Genomic DNA, 13,954 nt, shown 5'->3' with positions numbered 1-13,954 from the left:
AAAGACAGGTACTTTGACCAACTAAACCACAGTAACTTGCAGTTGTTGAAATCGTAATTTCTCTAAATGTCACGATATACTCTAAATCTGAATGCAAATAATTTGAGAAACACTATGACATCATAAGGCCACTTCTTTCCGAGATATGCTGGGATTTGGATCCAGGACCAAATTTAATTGGTCAAAGACAGGTTATTTGACCAACTAAGCCACAGTACCTTCACGGTTAACACTTTCTCTAAATGTTATGATATACTCTAAAACTGAATGCAAATAATTTGAAAACAAGTATGAGATCATAAAGCCTCTTATTTCTAAGGTACTACTGGGATTTGAACCCAGGATCTCCTGTTTACTAGACAGGCACTTTGACCAACTAAGCCACAGTACCTTGCAGTTGTTCACTTCACACTTTCTCTAAATGTCATGATATACTCTAAAACTGCAAATAATTTGGGAAGCACTATGACATCATAAGGCCACTTCTTTCCAAGGTAGTGCTGGGATTTGGAACCAGGACCAAACTTAGTTGGTCAAAGACAGGTAATTTGACCAACTAAGCCACAGTACCTTCACGGTTAACACGTTCTCTAAATGTTATGATATAGTCTAAAACTGAATGCAAATAATTTGAAAACAATTATGACATCATAAGGCCACTTATTTCAAAGGTACTGCTGGGATTTGAACCCAGGATCTCCTGTTTACTAGACAGGCACTTTGACCAACTAAGCCACAGTACCTGGCAATCGTTGAAATCACGCTTTCTCTAGGTGTCACAATATACTCTAAAGCTGAACGCAAATAATTTGAGAAACACTATGACATCATAAAGCCACTTATTTCAAAGGTACTGCTGGGATTTGGAACCAGGACCAAATCCTGGTCGTGGACCAGGACCAAACTTAAGTTGGTCAAAGACAGGTACTTTGACCAACTAAACCACAGTAACTTGCAGTTGTTGAAATCGTAATTTCTCTAAATGTCATGATATACTCTTAAACTGAATGGAAATGATTCGAATAACATCATAAAGCCTCTTTTCTCAAAGGTACTGATCCCAGGAACTCCTGTTTACTAGACAGGCACTTTGACCAACTAAGCCACAGTACCTTGCAGATTTTGAATTCACACTTTCTCTAAATCTCATGATATACTCTAAAATTGAATGCAAATAACTTGAGAAACACTATGACATCATAAGGCCACTTCTTTCCGAGGTAGTGCTGGGATTTGGAACCAGGACCAAATCCTGGTCGTGGACCAGGACCAAACTTAGTTGGTCAAAGACAGGTAATTTGACCAACTAAGCCACAGTAACTTGCAGTTGTTGAAATCACAACATACTGTAAAACTCAATATAATTTGAACAAGAGTATGTCTTTATAAAGCCTCTTCTTTCAAAGGTACTGCTGGGATTTGAACCCAGGATCTCCTGTTTACAAGACAGGCACTTTGACCAACTAAGCCACAGTACCTTGCAGTTATTGAAATCACAATTTCTCTAAATGTCATGATATACTCTAAAATTGCAAATAATTTGAAAAACATTATGACATGGACACTTATTTCAAAGTTTTTGCTGGGATTTGAACACAGGATCTCCTGTTTACTAGACAGGCACTTTGACCAACTAAGCCACAGTACCTTCACGGTTAACACTTTCTCTAAATGTTATGATATACTCTAAAACTGAATGCAAATAATTTGAAAACAATTATGACATCATAAAGGCACTTCTTTCAAAGGTACTGCTGGGATTTGAACCCAGGATCTCCTGTTTACTAGACAGGCACTTTGACCAACTAAGCCACAGTACCTGGCAATCGTTGAAATCACACTTTCTCTAGGTGTCACAATATACTCTAAAGCTGAATGCAAATAATTTGAGAAACACTATGACATCATAAGGCCACTTATTTCAAAGGTACTGCTGGGATTTGGAACCAGGACCAAATCCTGGTCGTGGACCAGGACCAAACTTAGTTGGTCAAAGACAGGTACTTTGACCAACTAAACCACAGTAACTTGCAGTTGTTGAAATCGTAATTTCTCTAAATGTCATGATATACTCTGAAACTGAATGGAAATGATTCGAATAACATCATAAAGCCTCTTTTCTCAAAGGTACTGAACCCAGGATCTCCTGTTTACTAGACAGGCACTTTGACCAACTAAGCCACAGTACCTTGCAGATTTTGAATTCACACTTTCTCTAAATCTCATGATATACTCTAAAATTGAATGCAAATAACTTGAGAAACACTATGACATCATAAGGCCACTTATTTCAAAGGTACTGCTGGGATTTGGAACCAGGACCAAACTTAGTTGGTCAAAGACAGGCACTTTGACCAACTAAGCCACAGTACCTTGCAGTTGTTGAAATCATGCTTTCTCTAGGTGTCACAATATACTCTAAAGCTGAATGCAAATTATTTGAGAAACACTATGACATCATAAGGCCACTTATTTCAAACGTACTGCTGGGATTTGAACCCAGGATCTCCTGTTTATGAGACAGGCACTTTGACCAACTAAGCCACAGTACCTTGCAGTTGTTCAAATCACACTTTCTCTAAATGTCACGATATACTCTAAAACTGCAAATAATTTGGGAAGCACTATGACATCATAAGGCCACTTCTTTCCGAGGTAGTGCTGGGATTTGGAACCAGGACTAAACTTAGTTGGTCAAAGACAGGTAATTTGACCAACTAAGCCACAGTACCTTCACGGTTAACACTTTCTCTAAATGTTATGATATACTCTAAAACTGAATGCAAATAATTTGAGAAACACTATGACATCATAAGGCCACTTCTTTCCGAGGTAGTGCTGGGATTTGGAACCAGGACCAAATCCTGGTCGTGGACCAGGACCAAACTTAGCTGGTCAAAGACAGGTACTTTGACCAACTAAACCACAGTAACTTGCAGTTGTTGAAATCGTAATTTCTCTAAATGTCATGATATACTCTGAAACTGAATGGAAATGATTCGAATAACATTATAAAGCCTCTTTTCTCAAAGGTACTGAACCCAGGATCTCCTGTTTACTAGACAGGCACTTTGACCAACTAAGCCACAGCACCTGGCAGTTTTTGAATTCACACTTTCTATAAAGATCACAATATACTGTAAAACTCAATATAATTTGAACAGGAGTAAGACTTTATAATGCCTCTTCTTTCAAAGGTACTGCTGGGATTTGAACCCAGGATCTCCAGTTTACAAGACAGGTACTTTGACCAACTAAGCCACAGTACCTTGCACTTGCTCAATTTACACTTTCTCTAAATGTCACGATATACTCTAAAACTGCAAATAATTTGGGAAGCACTATGACATCATAAGGCCACTTCTTTCCAAGGTAGTGCTGGGATTTGGAACCAGGACCAAACTTAGTTGGTCAAAGACAGGTAATTTGACCAACTAAGCGACAGTACCTTCACGGTTAACACTTTCTCTAAATGTTATGATATACTCTAAAACTGAATGCAAATAATTTGAAAACAATTATGACATCATAAGGCCACTTATTTCAAAGGTACTGCTGGGATTTGAACCCAGGATCTCATGTTTATGAGACAGGCACTTTGACCACCTAAGCCACAGTACCTTCACGGGTAACACGTTCTCTAAATGTTATGATATAGTCTAAAACTGAATGCAAATAATTTGAAAACAATTATGACATCATAAGGCCACTTATTTCAAAGGTACTGCTGGGATTTGAACCCGGGATCTCCTGTTTACTAGACAGGCACTTTGACCAACTAAGCCACAGTACCTTGCAGTTGTTCACTTCACACTTTCTCTAAATGTCACGATATACTCTAAAACTGCAAATAATTTGGGAAGCACTATGACATCAAAAGGCCACTTCTTTCCAAGGTAGTGCTGGGATTTGGAACCAGGACCAAACTTAGTTGGTCAAAGACAGGTAATTTGACCAACTAAGCCACAGTACCTTCACGGTTAACACTTTCTCTAAATGTTATGATATACTCTAAAACTGAATGCAAATAATTTGAAAACAATTATGACATCATAAGGTCACTTCTTTCCGAGGTAGTGCTGGGATTTGGAACCAGGACCAAACTTAATTGGTCAAAGACAGGCACTTTGACCAACTAAGCCACAGTACCTTCACGGTTAACACTTTCTCTAAATGTTATGATATACTCTAAAACTGAATGCAAATAATTTGAAAACAATTATGACATCATAAAGGCACTTCTTTCAAAGGTACTGCTGGGATTTGAACCCAGGATCTCCTGTTTACTAGACAGGCACTTTGACCAACTAAGCCACAGTACCTGGCAATCGTTGAAATCACGCTTTCTCTAGGTGTCACAATATACTCTAAAGCTGAATGCAAATAATTTGAGAAACACTATGACATCATAAGGCCACTTATTTCAAAAGTACTGCTGGGATTTGGAACCAGGACCAAATCCTGGTCGTGGACCAGGACCAAACTTAAGTTGGTCAAAGACAGGTACTTTGACCAACTAAACCACAGTAACTTGCAGTTGTTGAAATCGTAATTTCTCTAAATGTCATGATATACTCTTAAACTGAATGGAAATGATTCGAATAACATCATAAAGCCTCTTTTCTCAAAGGTACTGAACCCAGGATCTCCTGTTTACTAGACAGGCACTTTGACCAACTAAGCCACAGTACCTTGCAGATTTTGAATTCACACTTTCTCTAAATCTCATGATATACTCTAAAACTGAATGCAAATAACTTGAGAAACACTATGACATCATAAGGCCACTTCTTTGAGAGGTAGTGCTGGGATTTGGAACCAGGACTAAACTTAGTTGGTCAAAGACAGTTAATTTGACCAACTAAGCCACAGTACCTTCACGGTTAACACTTTCTCTAAATCTCATGATATACTCTAAAATTGAATGCAAATAACTTGAGAAACACTATGACATCATAAGGCCACTTATTTCCGAGGTAGTGCTGGGATTTGGAACCAGGACCAAATCCTGGTCGTGGACCAGGACCAAACTTAGTTGGTCAAAGACAGGTAATTTGACCAACTAAGCCACAGTAACTTGCAATTGTTGAAATGACAACATACTGTAAAACTCAATATAATTTGAACAAGAGTATGACTTTATAAAGCCTCCTCTTTCAAAGGTACTGCTGGGATTTGAACCCAGGATCTCCTGTTTACAAGACAGGCACGTTGACCAACTAAGCCACAGTACCTTGCAGTTGTTGAAATCACAATTTCTCTAAATGTCACGATATACTCTAAAACTGCAAATAATTTGAAAAACATTATGACATGGACACTTATTTCAAAGTTTTTGCTGGGATTTGAACACAGGATCTCCTGTTTACTAGACAGGCACTTTGACCAACTAAGCCACAGTACCTTCACGATTAACACGTTCTCTAAATGTTATGATATACTCTAAAACTGAATGCAAATAATTTGAAAACAATTATGACATCATAAAGGCACTTCTTTCAAAGGTACTGCTGGGATTTGAACCCAGGATCTCCTGTTTACTAGACAGGCACTTTGACCAACTAAGCCACAGTACCTGGCAATCGTTGAAATCACACTTTCTCTAGGTGTCACAATATACTCTAAAGCTGAATGCAAATAATTTGAGAAACACTATGACATCATAAGGCCACTTATTTCAAAGGTACTGCTGGGATTTGGAACCAGGACCAAATCCTGGTCGTGGACCAGGACCAAACTTAGTTGGTCAAAGACAGGTACTTTGACCAACTAAACCACAGTAACTTGTAGTTGTTGAAATCGTAATTTCTCTAAATGTCATGATATACTCTGAAACTGAATGGAAATGATTCGAATAACATCATAAAGCCTCTTTTCTCAAAGGTACTGAACCCAGGATCTCCTGTTTACTAGACAGGCACTTTGACCAACTAAGCCACAGTACCTTGCAGATTTTGAATTCACACTTTCTCTAAATCTCATGATATACTCTAAAATTGAATGCAAATAACTTGAGAAACACTATGACATCATAAGGCCACTTCTTTCCAAGGTAGTGCTGGGATTTGGAACCAGGACCAACCTTAGTTGGTCAAAGACAGGCACTTTGACCAACTAAGCCACAGTACCTTGCAGTTGTTGAAATCACACTTTCTCTAGGTGTCACAATATACTCTAAAGCTGAATGCAAATTATTTGAGAAACACTATGACATCATAAGGCCACTTATTTCAAAGGTACTGCTGGGATTTGAACCCAGGATCTCCTGTTTACTAGACAGGCACTTTGACCAACTAAGCCACAGTACCTTGCAGATTTTGAATTCACACTTTCTCTAAATCTCATGATATACTCTAAAATTGAATGCAAATAACTTGAGAAACACTATGACATCATAAGGCCACTTCTTTCCAAGGTAGTGCTGGGATTTGGAACCAGGACCAAACTTAGTTGGTCAAAGACAGGCACTTTGACCAACTAAGCCACAGTACCTTGCAGTTGTTCAATTCACACTTTCTCTAAATGTCACGATATACTCTAAAACTGCAAATAATTTGGGAAGCACTATGACATCATAAGGCCACTTCTTTCCGAGGTAGTGCTGGGATTTGGAACCAGGACTAAACTTAGTTGGTCAAAGACAGTTAATTTGACCAACTAAGCCACAGTACCTTCACGGTTAACACTTTCTCTAAATCTCATGATATACTCTAAAATTGAATGCAAATAACTTGAGAAACACTATGACATCATAAGGCCACTTCTTTCCGAGGTAGTGCTGGGATTTGGAACCAGGACTAAACTTAGTTGGTCAAAGACAGGTAATTTGACCAACTAAGCCACAGTACCTTCACGGTTAACACTTTCTCTAAATCTCATGATATACTCTAAAATTGAATGCAAATAACTTGAGAAACACTATGACATCATAAGGCCACTTCTTTCCGAGGTAGTGCTGGGATTTGGAACCAGGACTAAACTTAGTTGGTCAAAGACAGGTAATTTGACCAACTAAGCCACAGTACCTTCACGGTTAACACTTTCTCTAAATGTTATGATATACTCTAGAACTGAATGCAAATAATTTGAGAAACACTATGACATCATAAGGCCACTTCTTTCCGAGGTAGTGCTGGGATTTGGAACCAGGACCAAATCCTGGTCGTGGACCAGGACCAAACTTAGTTGGTCAAAGACAGGTACTTTGACCAACTAAACCACAGTAACTTGCAGTTGTTGAAATCGTAATTTCTCTAAATGTCATGATATACTCTGAAACTGAATGGAAATGATTCGAATAACATCATAAAGCCTCTTTTCTCAAAGGTACTGAACCCAGGATCTCCTGTTTACTAGACAGGCACTTTGACCAACTAAGCCACAGTACCTTGCAGTTGTTGAAATCACACTTTCTCTAGGTGTCACAATATACTCTAAAGCTGAATGCAAATTATTTGAGAAACACTATGACATCATAAGGCCACTTATTTCAAAGGTACTGCTGGGATTTGAACCCAGGATCTCCTGTTTACTAGACAGGCACTTTGACCAACTAAGCCACAGTACCTTGCAGTTGTTCAATTCACACTTTCTCTAAATGTCACGATATACTCTAAAACTGCAAATAATTTGGGAAGCACTATGACATCATAAGGCCACTTCTTTCCGAGGTAGTGCTGGGATTTGGAACCAGGACTAAACTTAGTTGGTCAAAGACAGTTAATTTGACCAATTAAGCCACAGTACCTTCACGGTTAACACTTTCTCTAAATCTCATTATATACTCTAAAATTGAATGCAAATAACTTGAGAAACACTATGACATCATAAGGCCACTTATTTCCGAGGTAGTGCTGGGATTTGGAACCAGGACCAAATCCTGGTCGTGGACCAGGACCAAACTTAGTTGGTCAAAGACAGGTAATTTGACCAACTAAGCCACAGTAACTTGCAGTTGTTGAAATCACAACATACTGTAAAACTCAATATAATTTGAACAAGAGTATGACTTTATAAAGCCTCTTCTTTCAAAGGTACTGCTGGGATTTGAACCCAGGATCTCCTGTTTACAAGACAGGCACTTTGACCAACTAAGCCACAGTACCTTGCAGTTATTGAAATCACAATTTCTCTAAATGTCACGATATACTCTAAAACTGAATGCAAATAATTTGAAAAACATTATGACATGGACACTTATTTCAAAGTTTTTGCTGGGATTTGAACACAGGATCTCCTGTTTACTAGACAGGCACTTTGACCAACTAAGCCACAGTACCTTGCAGATTTTGAATTCACACTTTCTCTAAATCTCATGATATACTCTAAAATTGAATGCAAATAACTTGAGAAACACTATGACATCATAAGGCCACTTCTTTCCAAGGTAGTGCTGGGATTTGGAACCAGGACTAAACTTAGTTGGTCAAAGACAGTTAATTTGACCAACTAAGCCACAGTACCTTCACGGTTAACACTTTCTCTAAATGTTATGATATACTCTAGAACTGAATGCAAATAATTTGAGAAACACTATGACATCATAAGGCCACTTCTTTCCGAGGTAGTGCTGGGATTTGGAACCAGGACCAAATCCTGGTCGTGGACCAGGACCAAACTTAGTTGGTCAAAGACAGGTACTTTGACCAACTAAACCACAGTAACTTGCAGTTGTTGAAATCGTAATTTCTCTAAATGTCATGATATACTCTGAAACTGAATGGAAATGATTCGAATAACATCATAAAGCCTCTTTTCTCAAAGGTACTGAACCCAGGATCTCCTGTTTACTAGACAGGCACTTTGACCAACTAAGCCACAGTACCTTGCAGTTGTTGAAATCACACTTTCTCTAGGTGTCACAATATACTCTAAAGCTGAATGCAAATTATTTGAGAAACACTATGACATCATAAGGCCACTTATTTCAAAGGTACTGCTCGGATTTGAACCCAGGATCTCCTGTTTACTAGACAGGCACTTTGACCAACTAAGCCACAGTACCTTGCAGTTGTTCAATTCACACTTTCTCTAAATGTCACGATATACTCTAAAACTGCAAATAATTTGGGAAGCACTATGACATCATAAGGCCACTTCTTTCCGAGGTAGTGCTGGGATTTGGAACCAGGACTAAACTTAGTTGGTCAAAGACAGTTAATTTGACCAACTAAGCCACAGTACCTTCACGGTTAACACTTTCTCTAAATCTCATGATATACTCTAAAATTGAATGCAAATAACTTGAGAAACACTATGACATCATAAGGCCACTTATTTCCGAGGTAGTGCTGGGATTTGGAACCAGGACCAAATCCTGGTCGTGGACCAGGACCAAACTTAGTTGGTCAAAGACAGGTAATTTGACCAACTAAGCCACAGTAACTTGCAGTTGTTGAAATCACAACATACTGTAAAACTCAATATAATTTGAACAAGAGTATGACTTTATAAAGCCTCTTCTTTCAAAGGTACTGCTGGGATTTGAACCCAGGATCTCCTGTTTACAAGACAGGCACTTTGACCAACTAAGCCACAGTACCTTGCAGTTATTGAAATCACAATTTCTCTAAATGTCACGATATACTCTAAAACTGAATGCAAATAATTTGAAAAACATTATGACATGGACACTTATTTCAAAGTTTTTGCTGGGATTTGAACACAGGATCTCCTGTTTACTAGACAGGCACTTTGACCAACTAAGCCACAGTACCTTGCAGATTTTGAATTCACACTTTCTCTAAATCTCATGATATACTCTAAAATTGAATGCAAATAACTTGAGAAACACTATGACATCATAAGGCCACTTCTTTCCAAGGTAGTGCTGGGATTTGGAACCAGGACTAAACTTAGTTGGTCAAAGACAGTTAATTTGACCAACTAAGCCACAGTACCTTGCAGTTGTTGAAATCACACTTTCTCTAGGTGTCACAATATACTCTAACGCTGAATGCAAATTATTTGAGAAACACTATGACATCATAAGGCCACTTATTTCAAAGGTACTGCTGGGATTTGAACCCAGGATTTCCTGTTTACTAGACAGGCACTTTGACCAACTAAGCCACAGTACCTTGCAGTTTAGGGCTGTTGTAAACGAATATTTTAGTAATCGAGTAATCTATCGATTATTACGATTAATCGAGTAATCGGATAAAAAAAATTATGAAATGAAATATTGGTAAATCTGGCATAATACCGGTGTTACTATCAGATATCAATATCAGTCCAATTTTTCATATTTGAGCATCCCTAACAATTGCTTTTCTGTAGTTTAGAAAACTAACCTGTAACAATAATAGCTCACTTTCTAAGTTAACCAGAAGAAAAGTTATAGAAAAATCTGAAATTATATTGAATTTAATAACAAAGAGGCAGGCTCACAAATATGCTTATAAAAAATGTCTACAATCCAGCTTTTAGTTTATGTATTCATCTTCAGTGAGTTTAATAGATTAATTAAACTCACCTTGCCACCTAACCTGTCACGCTTTGGGTTTGAAAATACTGGAAATGCCGCCTGGAGTGGGAGGAGAGGGCGAATGAACGAACATGGGGTGGAGGGGAGGAAATAGACCAGCGGACTGACGAACCGTTAGACCGGGGGACGAACACGGGGGGAAGCAATACGGGATATTTACGACACCTTCACTGGTCACACTCAGAAACTCATCTACCAGCCATGTACGATGCGCTCCGCCACCCGTTTCTTCAGACCGGGATATGAAATTTATTGTGCGGTTCGTCGGTAAAGCTACATTTACACGGTAAGCATCAGCTACTCAGCCGCCCGCCCTGTTCCGTCTATCCGCTCACCTCAGCGCTCTTCCCGCCGTTCGCTTTCAACCAGCAGCCCCGGAGGAGAAATGCTGCCGTACTCCAGGCATTCCCCCCAGTCATTTTAAGGATGCTTATTGGTTCCCCAAAAACGATAAAAAGTCGGGCATTATCATCAATCAATAAAATCCCCACGGGCCAATCTTGAAGATTGGACTTTATGCCGCTGAGACTTAGCTTTTGTCAACAACTCAGAGGCGGAAGTGAGAGCTCCGCGCAACGCAAATGAAGTCCCGGCCAGAACACGGTGCGCTAACTAATAAAACATAAATTAACGAAGCTTCGAGGCAGGTAAATTTTCCTCGAGGAATTTTAGTAATCGAGGTACTCGAATCATTCGAGGAATCGTTTCAGCCCTATTGCAGTTGTTCAATTCACACTTTCTCTAAATGTCACGATATACTCTAAAACTGCAAATAATTTGGGAAGCACTATGACATCATAAGGCCACTTCTTTCCGAGGTAGTGCTGGGATTTGGAACCAGGACTAAACTTAGTTGGTCAAAGACAGGTAATTTGACCAACTAAGCCACAGTACCTTCACGGTTAACACTTTCTCTAAATGTTATGATATACTCTAGAACTGAATGCAAATAATTTGAGAAACACTATGACATCATAAGTCCACTTCTTTCCGAGGTAGTGCTGGGATTTGGAACCAGGACCAAATCCTGGTCGTGGACCAGGACCAAACTTAGTTGGTCAAAGACAGGTACTTTGACCAACTAAACCACAGTAACTTGCAGTTGTTGAAATCGTAATTTCTCTAAATGTCATGATATACTCTGAAACTGAATGGAAATGATTCGAATAACATCATAAAGCCTCTTTTCTCAAAGGTGCTGAACCCAGGATCTCCTGTTTACTAGACAGGCACTTTGACCAACTAAGCCACAGTACCTTGCAGTTATTGAAATCACAATTTCTCTAAATGTCACGATATACTCTAAAACTGAATGCAAATAATTTGAAAAACATTATGACATGGACACTTATTTCAAAGTTTTTGCTGGGATTTGAACACAGGATCTCCTGTTTACTAGACAGGCACTTTGACCAACTAAGCCACAGTACCTTGCAGATTTTGAATTCACACTTTCTCTAAATCTCATGATATACTCTAAAATTGAATGCAAATAACTTGAGAAACACTATGACATCATAAGGCCACTTCTTTCCAAGGTAGTGCTGGGATTTGGAACCAGGACCAAACTTAGTTGGTCAAAGACAGGCACTTTGACCAACTAAGCCACAGTACCTTGCAGTTGTTGAAATCACACTTTCTCTAGGTGTCACAATATACTCTAAAGCTGAATGCAAATTATTTGAGAAACACTATGACATCATAAGGCCACTTATTTCAAAGGTACTGCTGGGATTTGAACCCAGGATCTCCTGTTTACTAGACAGGCACTTTGACCAACTAAGCCACAGTACCTTGCAGATTTTGAATTCACACTTTCTCTAAATCTCATGATATACTCTAAAATTGAATGCAAATAACTTGAGAAACACTATGACATCATAAGGCCACTTCTTTCCAAGGTAGTGCTGGGATTTGGAACCAGGACCAAACTTAGTTGGTCAAAGACAGGCACTTTGACCAACTAAGCCACAGTACCTTGCAGTTGTTGAAGTCACACTTTCTCTAGGTGTCACAATATACTCTAAAGCTGAATGCAAATTATTTGAGAAACACTATGACATCATAAGGCCACTTATTTCAAAGGTACTGCTGGGATTTGAACCCAGGATCTCCTGTTTACGAGACAGGCACTTTGACCAACTAAGCCACAGTACCTTGCAGTTGTTCAATTCACACTTTCTCTAAATGTCACGATATACTCTAAAACTGCAAATAATTTGGGAAGCACTATGACATCATAAGGCCACTTCTTTCCGAGGTAGTGCTGGGATTTGGAACCAGGACTAAACTTAGTTGGTCAAAGACAATTAATTTGACCAACTAAGCCACAGTACCTTCACGGTTAACACTTTCTCTAAAACTCATGATATACTCTAAAATTGAATGCAAATAACTTGAGAAACACTATGACATCATAAGGCCACTTATTTCCGAGGTAGTGCTGGGATTTGGAACCAGGACCAAATCTAGTTGGTCAAAGACAGGTAATTTGACCAACTAAGCCACAGTAACTTGCAGTTGTTGAAATCACAACATACTGTAAAACTCAATATAATTTGAACAAGAGTATGACTTTATAAAGCCTCTTCTTTCAAAGGTACTGCTGGGATTTGAACCCAGGATCTCCTGTTTACAAGACAGGCACTTTGACCAACTAAGCCACAGTACCTTGCAGTTGTTGAAATCACAATTTCTCTAAATGTCACAATATACTCTAAAACTGAATGCAAATAATTTGAAAAACATTATGACATGGACACTTATTTCAAAGTTTTTGCTGGGATTTGAACACAGGATCTCCTGTTTACTAGACAGGCACTTTGACCAACTAAGCCACAGTACCTTGCAGATTTTGAATTCACACTTTCTCTAAATCTCATGATATACTCTAAAATTGAATGCAAATAACTTGAGAAACACTATGACATCATAAGGCCACTTCTTTCCAAGGTAGTGCTGGGATTTGGAACCAGGACCAAACTTAGTTGGTCAAAGACAGGCACTTTGACCAACTAAGCCACAGTACCTTGCAGTTGTTGAAATCACACTTTCTCTAGGTGTCACAATATACTCTAAAGCTGAATGCAAATTATTTGAGAAACACTATGACATCATAAGGCCACTTATTTCAAAGGTACTGCTGGGATTTGAACCCAGGATCTCCTGTTTACGAGACAGGCACTTTGACCAACTAAGCCACAGTACCTTGCAGTTGTTCAATTCACACTTTCTCTAAATGGCACGATATACTCTAAAACTGCAAATAATTTGGGAAGCACTATGACATCATAAGGCCACTTCTTTCCGAGGTACTGCTGGGATTTGGAACCAGGACTAAACTTAGTTGGTCAAAGACAGTTAATTTGACCAACTAAGCCACAGTACCTTCACGGTTAACACTTTCTCTAAATCTCAAGATATACTCTAAAATTGAATGCAAATAACTTGAGAAACACTATGACATCA

The 13,954-nt window shown here is 38.8% G+C and overlaps 21 non-coding genes across 21 annotated transcripts; all 21 read right to left on the bottom strand.

The window, feature by feature from the left end:
* Window positions 1-317: 317 nt before the first annotated feature.
* trnat-agu (transfer RNA threonine (anticodon AGU)) lies at window positions 318-391 on the bottom strand. The gene has a single exon. It is a non-coding gene; the product is annotated as a tRNA-Thr (tRNA).
* A 278-nt stretch (window positions 392-669) lies between these two features.
* On the bottom strand, window positions 670-743 carry trnat-agu (transfer RNA threonine (anticodon AGU)). Its single transcript has one exon. It is a non-coding gene; the product is annotated as a tRNA-Thr (tRNA).
* Window positions 744-1,404: 661 nt separating this feature from the next.
* Window positions 1,405-1,478, bottom strand: trnat-ugu (transfer RNA threonine (anticodon UGU)). The gene has a single exon. It is a non-coding gene; the product is annotated as a tRNA-Thr (tRNA).
* A 268-nt stretch (window positions 1,479-1,746) lies between these two features.
* trnat-agu (transfer RNA threonine (anticodon AGU)) lies at window positions 1,747-1,820 on the bottom strand. The gene has a single exon. It is a non-coding gene; the product is annotated as a tRNA-Thr (tRNA).
* A 658-nt stretch (window positions 1,821-2,478) lies between these two features.
* On the bottom strand, window positions 2,479-2,552 carry trnam-cau (transfer RNA methionine (anticodon CAU)). Its single transcript has one exon. It is a non-coding gene; the product is annotated as a tRNA-Met (tRNA).
* Window positions 2,553-3,195: 643 nt separating this feature from the next.
* Window positions 3,196-3,269, bottom strand: trnat-ugu (transfer RNA threonine (anticodon UGU)). Its single transcript has one exon. It is a non-coding gene; the product is annotated as a tRNA-Thr (tRNA).
* Window positions 3,270-3,547: 278 nt separating this feature from the next.
* Window positions 3,548-3,621, bottom strand: trnam-cau (transfer RNA methionine (anticodon CAU)). Its single transcript has one exon. It is a non-coding gene; the product is annotated as a tRNA-Met (tRNA).
* A 98-nt stretch (window positions 3,622-3,719) lies between these two features.
* Window positions 3,720-3,793, bottom strand: trnat-agu (transfer RNA threonine (anticodon AGU)). Its single transcript has one exon. It is a non-coding gene; the product is annotated as a tRNA-Thr (tRNA).
* Window positions 3,794-4,248: 455 nt separating this feature from the next.
* Window positions 4,249-4,322, bottom strand: trnat-agu (transfer RNA threonine (anticodon AGU)). Its single transcript has one exon. It is a non-coding gene; the product is annotated as a tRNA-Thr (tRNA).
* Window positions 4,323-5,160: 838 nt separating this feature from the next.
* trnat-ugu (transfer RNA threonine (anticodon UGU)) lies at window positions 5,161-5,234 on the bottom strand. Its single transcript has one exon. It is a non-coding gene; the product is annotated as a tRNA-Thr (tRNA).
* Window positions 5,235-5,502: 268 nt separating this feature from the next.
* trnat-agu (transfer RNA threonine (anticodon AGU)) lies at window positions 5,503-5,576 on the bottom strand. The gene has a single exon. It is a non-coding gene; the product is annotated as a tRNA-Thr (tRNA).
* Window positions 5,577-6,234: 658 nt separating this feature from the next.
* trnat-agu (transfer RNA threonine (anticodon AGU)) lies at window positions 6,235-6,308 on the bottom strand. Its single transcript has one exon. It is a non-coding gene; the product is annotated as a tRNA-Thr (tRNA).
* A 1,185-nt stretch (window positions 6,309-7,493) lies between these two features.
* trnat-agu (transfer RNA threonine (anticodon AGU)) lies at window positions 7,494-7,567 on the bottom strand. The gene has a single exon. It is a non-coding gene; the product is annotated as a tRNA-Thr (tRNA).
* A 464-nt stretch (window positions 7,568-8,031) lies between these two features.
* On the bottom strand, window positions 8,032-8,105 carry trnat-ugu (transfer RNA threonine (anticodon UGU)). Its single transcript has one exon. It is a non-coding gene; the product is annotated as a tRNA-Thr (tRNA).
* Window positions 8,106-8,930: 825 nt separating this feature from the next.
* On the bottom strand, window positions 8,931-9,004 carry trnat-agu (transfer RNA threonine (anticodon AGU)). Its single transcript has one exon. It is a non-coding gene; the product is annotated as a tRNA-Thr (tRNA).
* Window positions 9,005-9,468: 464 nt separating this feature from the next.
* On the bottom strand, window positions 9,469-9,542 carry trnat-ugu (transfer RNA threonine (anticodon UGU)). Its single transcript has one exon. It is a non-coding gene; the product is annotated as a tRNA-Thr (tRNA).
* A 463-nt stretch (window positions 9,543-10,005) lies between these two features.
* trnat-agu (transfer RNA threonine (anticodon AGU)) lies at window positions 10,006-10,079 on the bottom strand. Its single transcript has one exon. It is a non-coding gene; the product is annotated as a tRNA-Thr (tRNA).
* Window positions 10,080-12,206: 2,127 nt separating this feature from the next.
* On the bottom strand, window positions 12,207-12,280 carry trnat-agu (transfer RNA threonine (anticodon AGU)). Its single transcript has one exon. It is a non-coding gene; the product is annotated as a tRNA-Thr (tRNA).
* A 289-nt stretch (window positions 12,281-12,569) lies between these two features.
* On the bottom strand, window positions 12,570-12,643 carry trnat-cgu (transfer RNA threonine (anticodon CGU)). Its single transcript has one exon. It is a non-coding gene; the product is annotated as a tRNA-Thr (tRNA).
* A 440-nt stretch (window positions 12,644-13,083) lies between these two features.
* Window positions 13,084-13,157, bottom strand: trnat-ugu (transfer RNA threonine (anticodon UGU)). The gene has a single exon. It is a non-coding gene; the product is annotated as a tRNA-Thr (tRNA).
* A 463-nt stretch (window positions 13,158-13,620) lies between these two features.
* Window positions 13,621-13,694, bottom strand: trnat-cgu (transfer RNA threonine (anticodon CGU)). Its single transcript has one exon. It is a non-coding gene; the product is annotated as a tRNA-Thr (tRNA).
* Between the last annotated feature and the right edge of the window lie 260 nt (window positions 13,695-13,954).

Source organism: Poecilia mexicana, unplaced genomic scaffold, assembly GCF_051168715.1.
Source record: "Poecilia mexicana isolate PSO_F unplaced genomic scaffold, ASM5116871v1 scaffold_6, whole genome shotgun sequence".
NCBI lineage: Eukaryota > Metazoa > Chordata > Actinopteri > Cyprinodontiformes > Poeciliidae > Poecilia > Poecilia mexicana.
The sequence above is the reverse complement of the archived record's forward strand: the minus strand, read 5'-3'. Positions and strand labels throughout refer to the sequence as shown.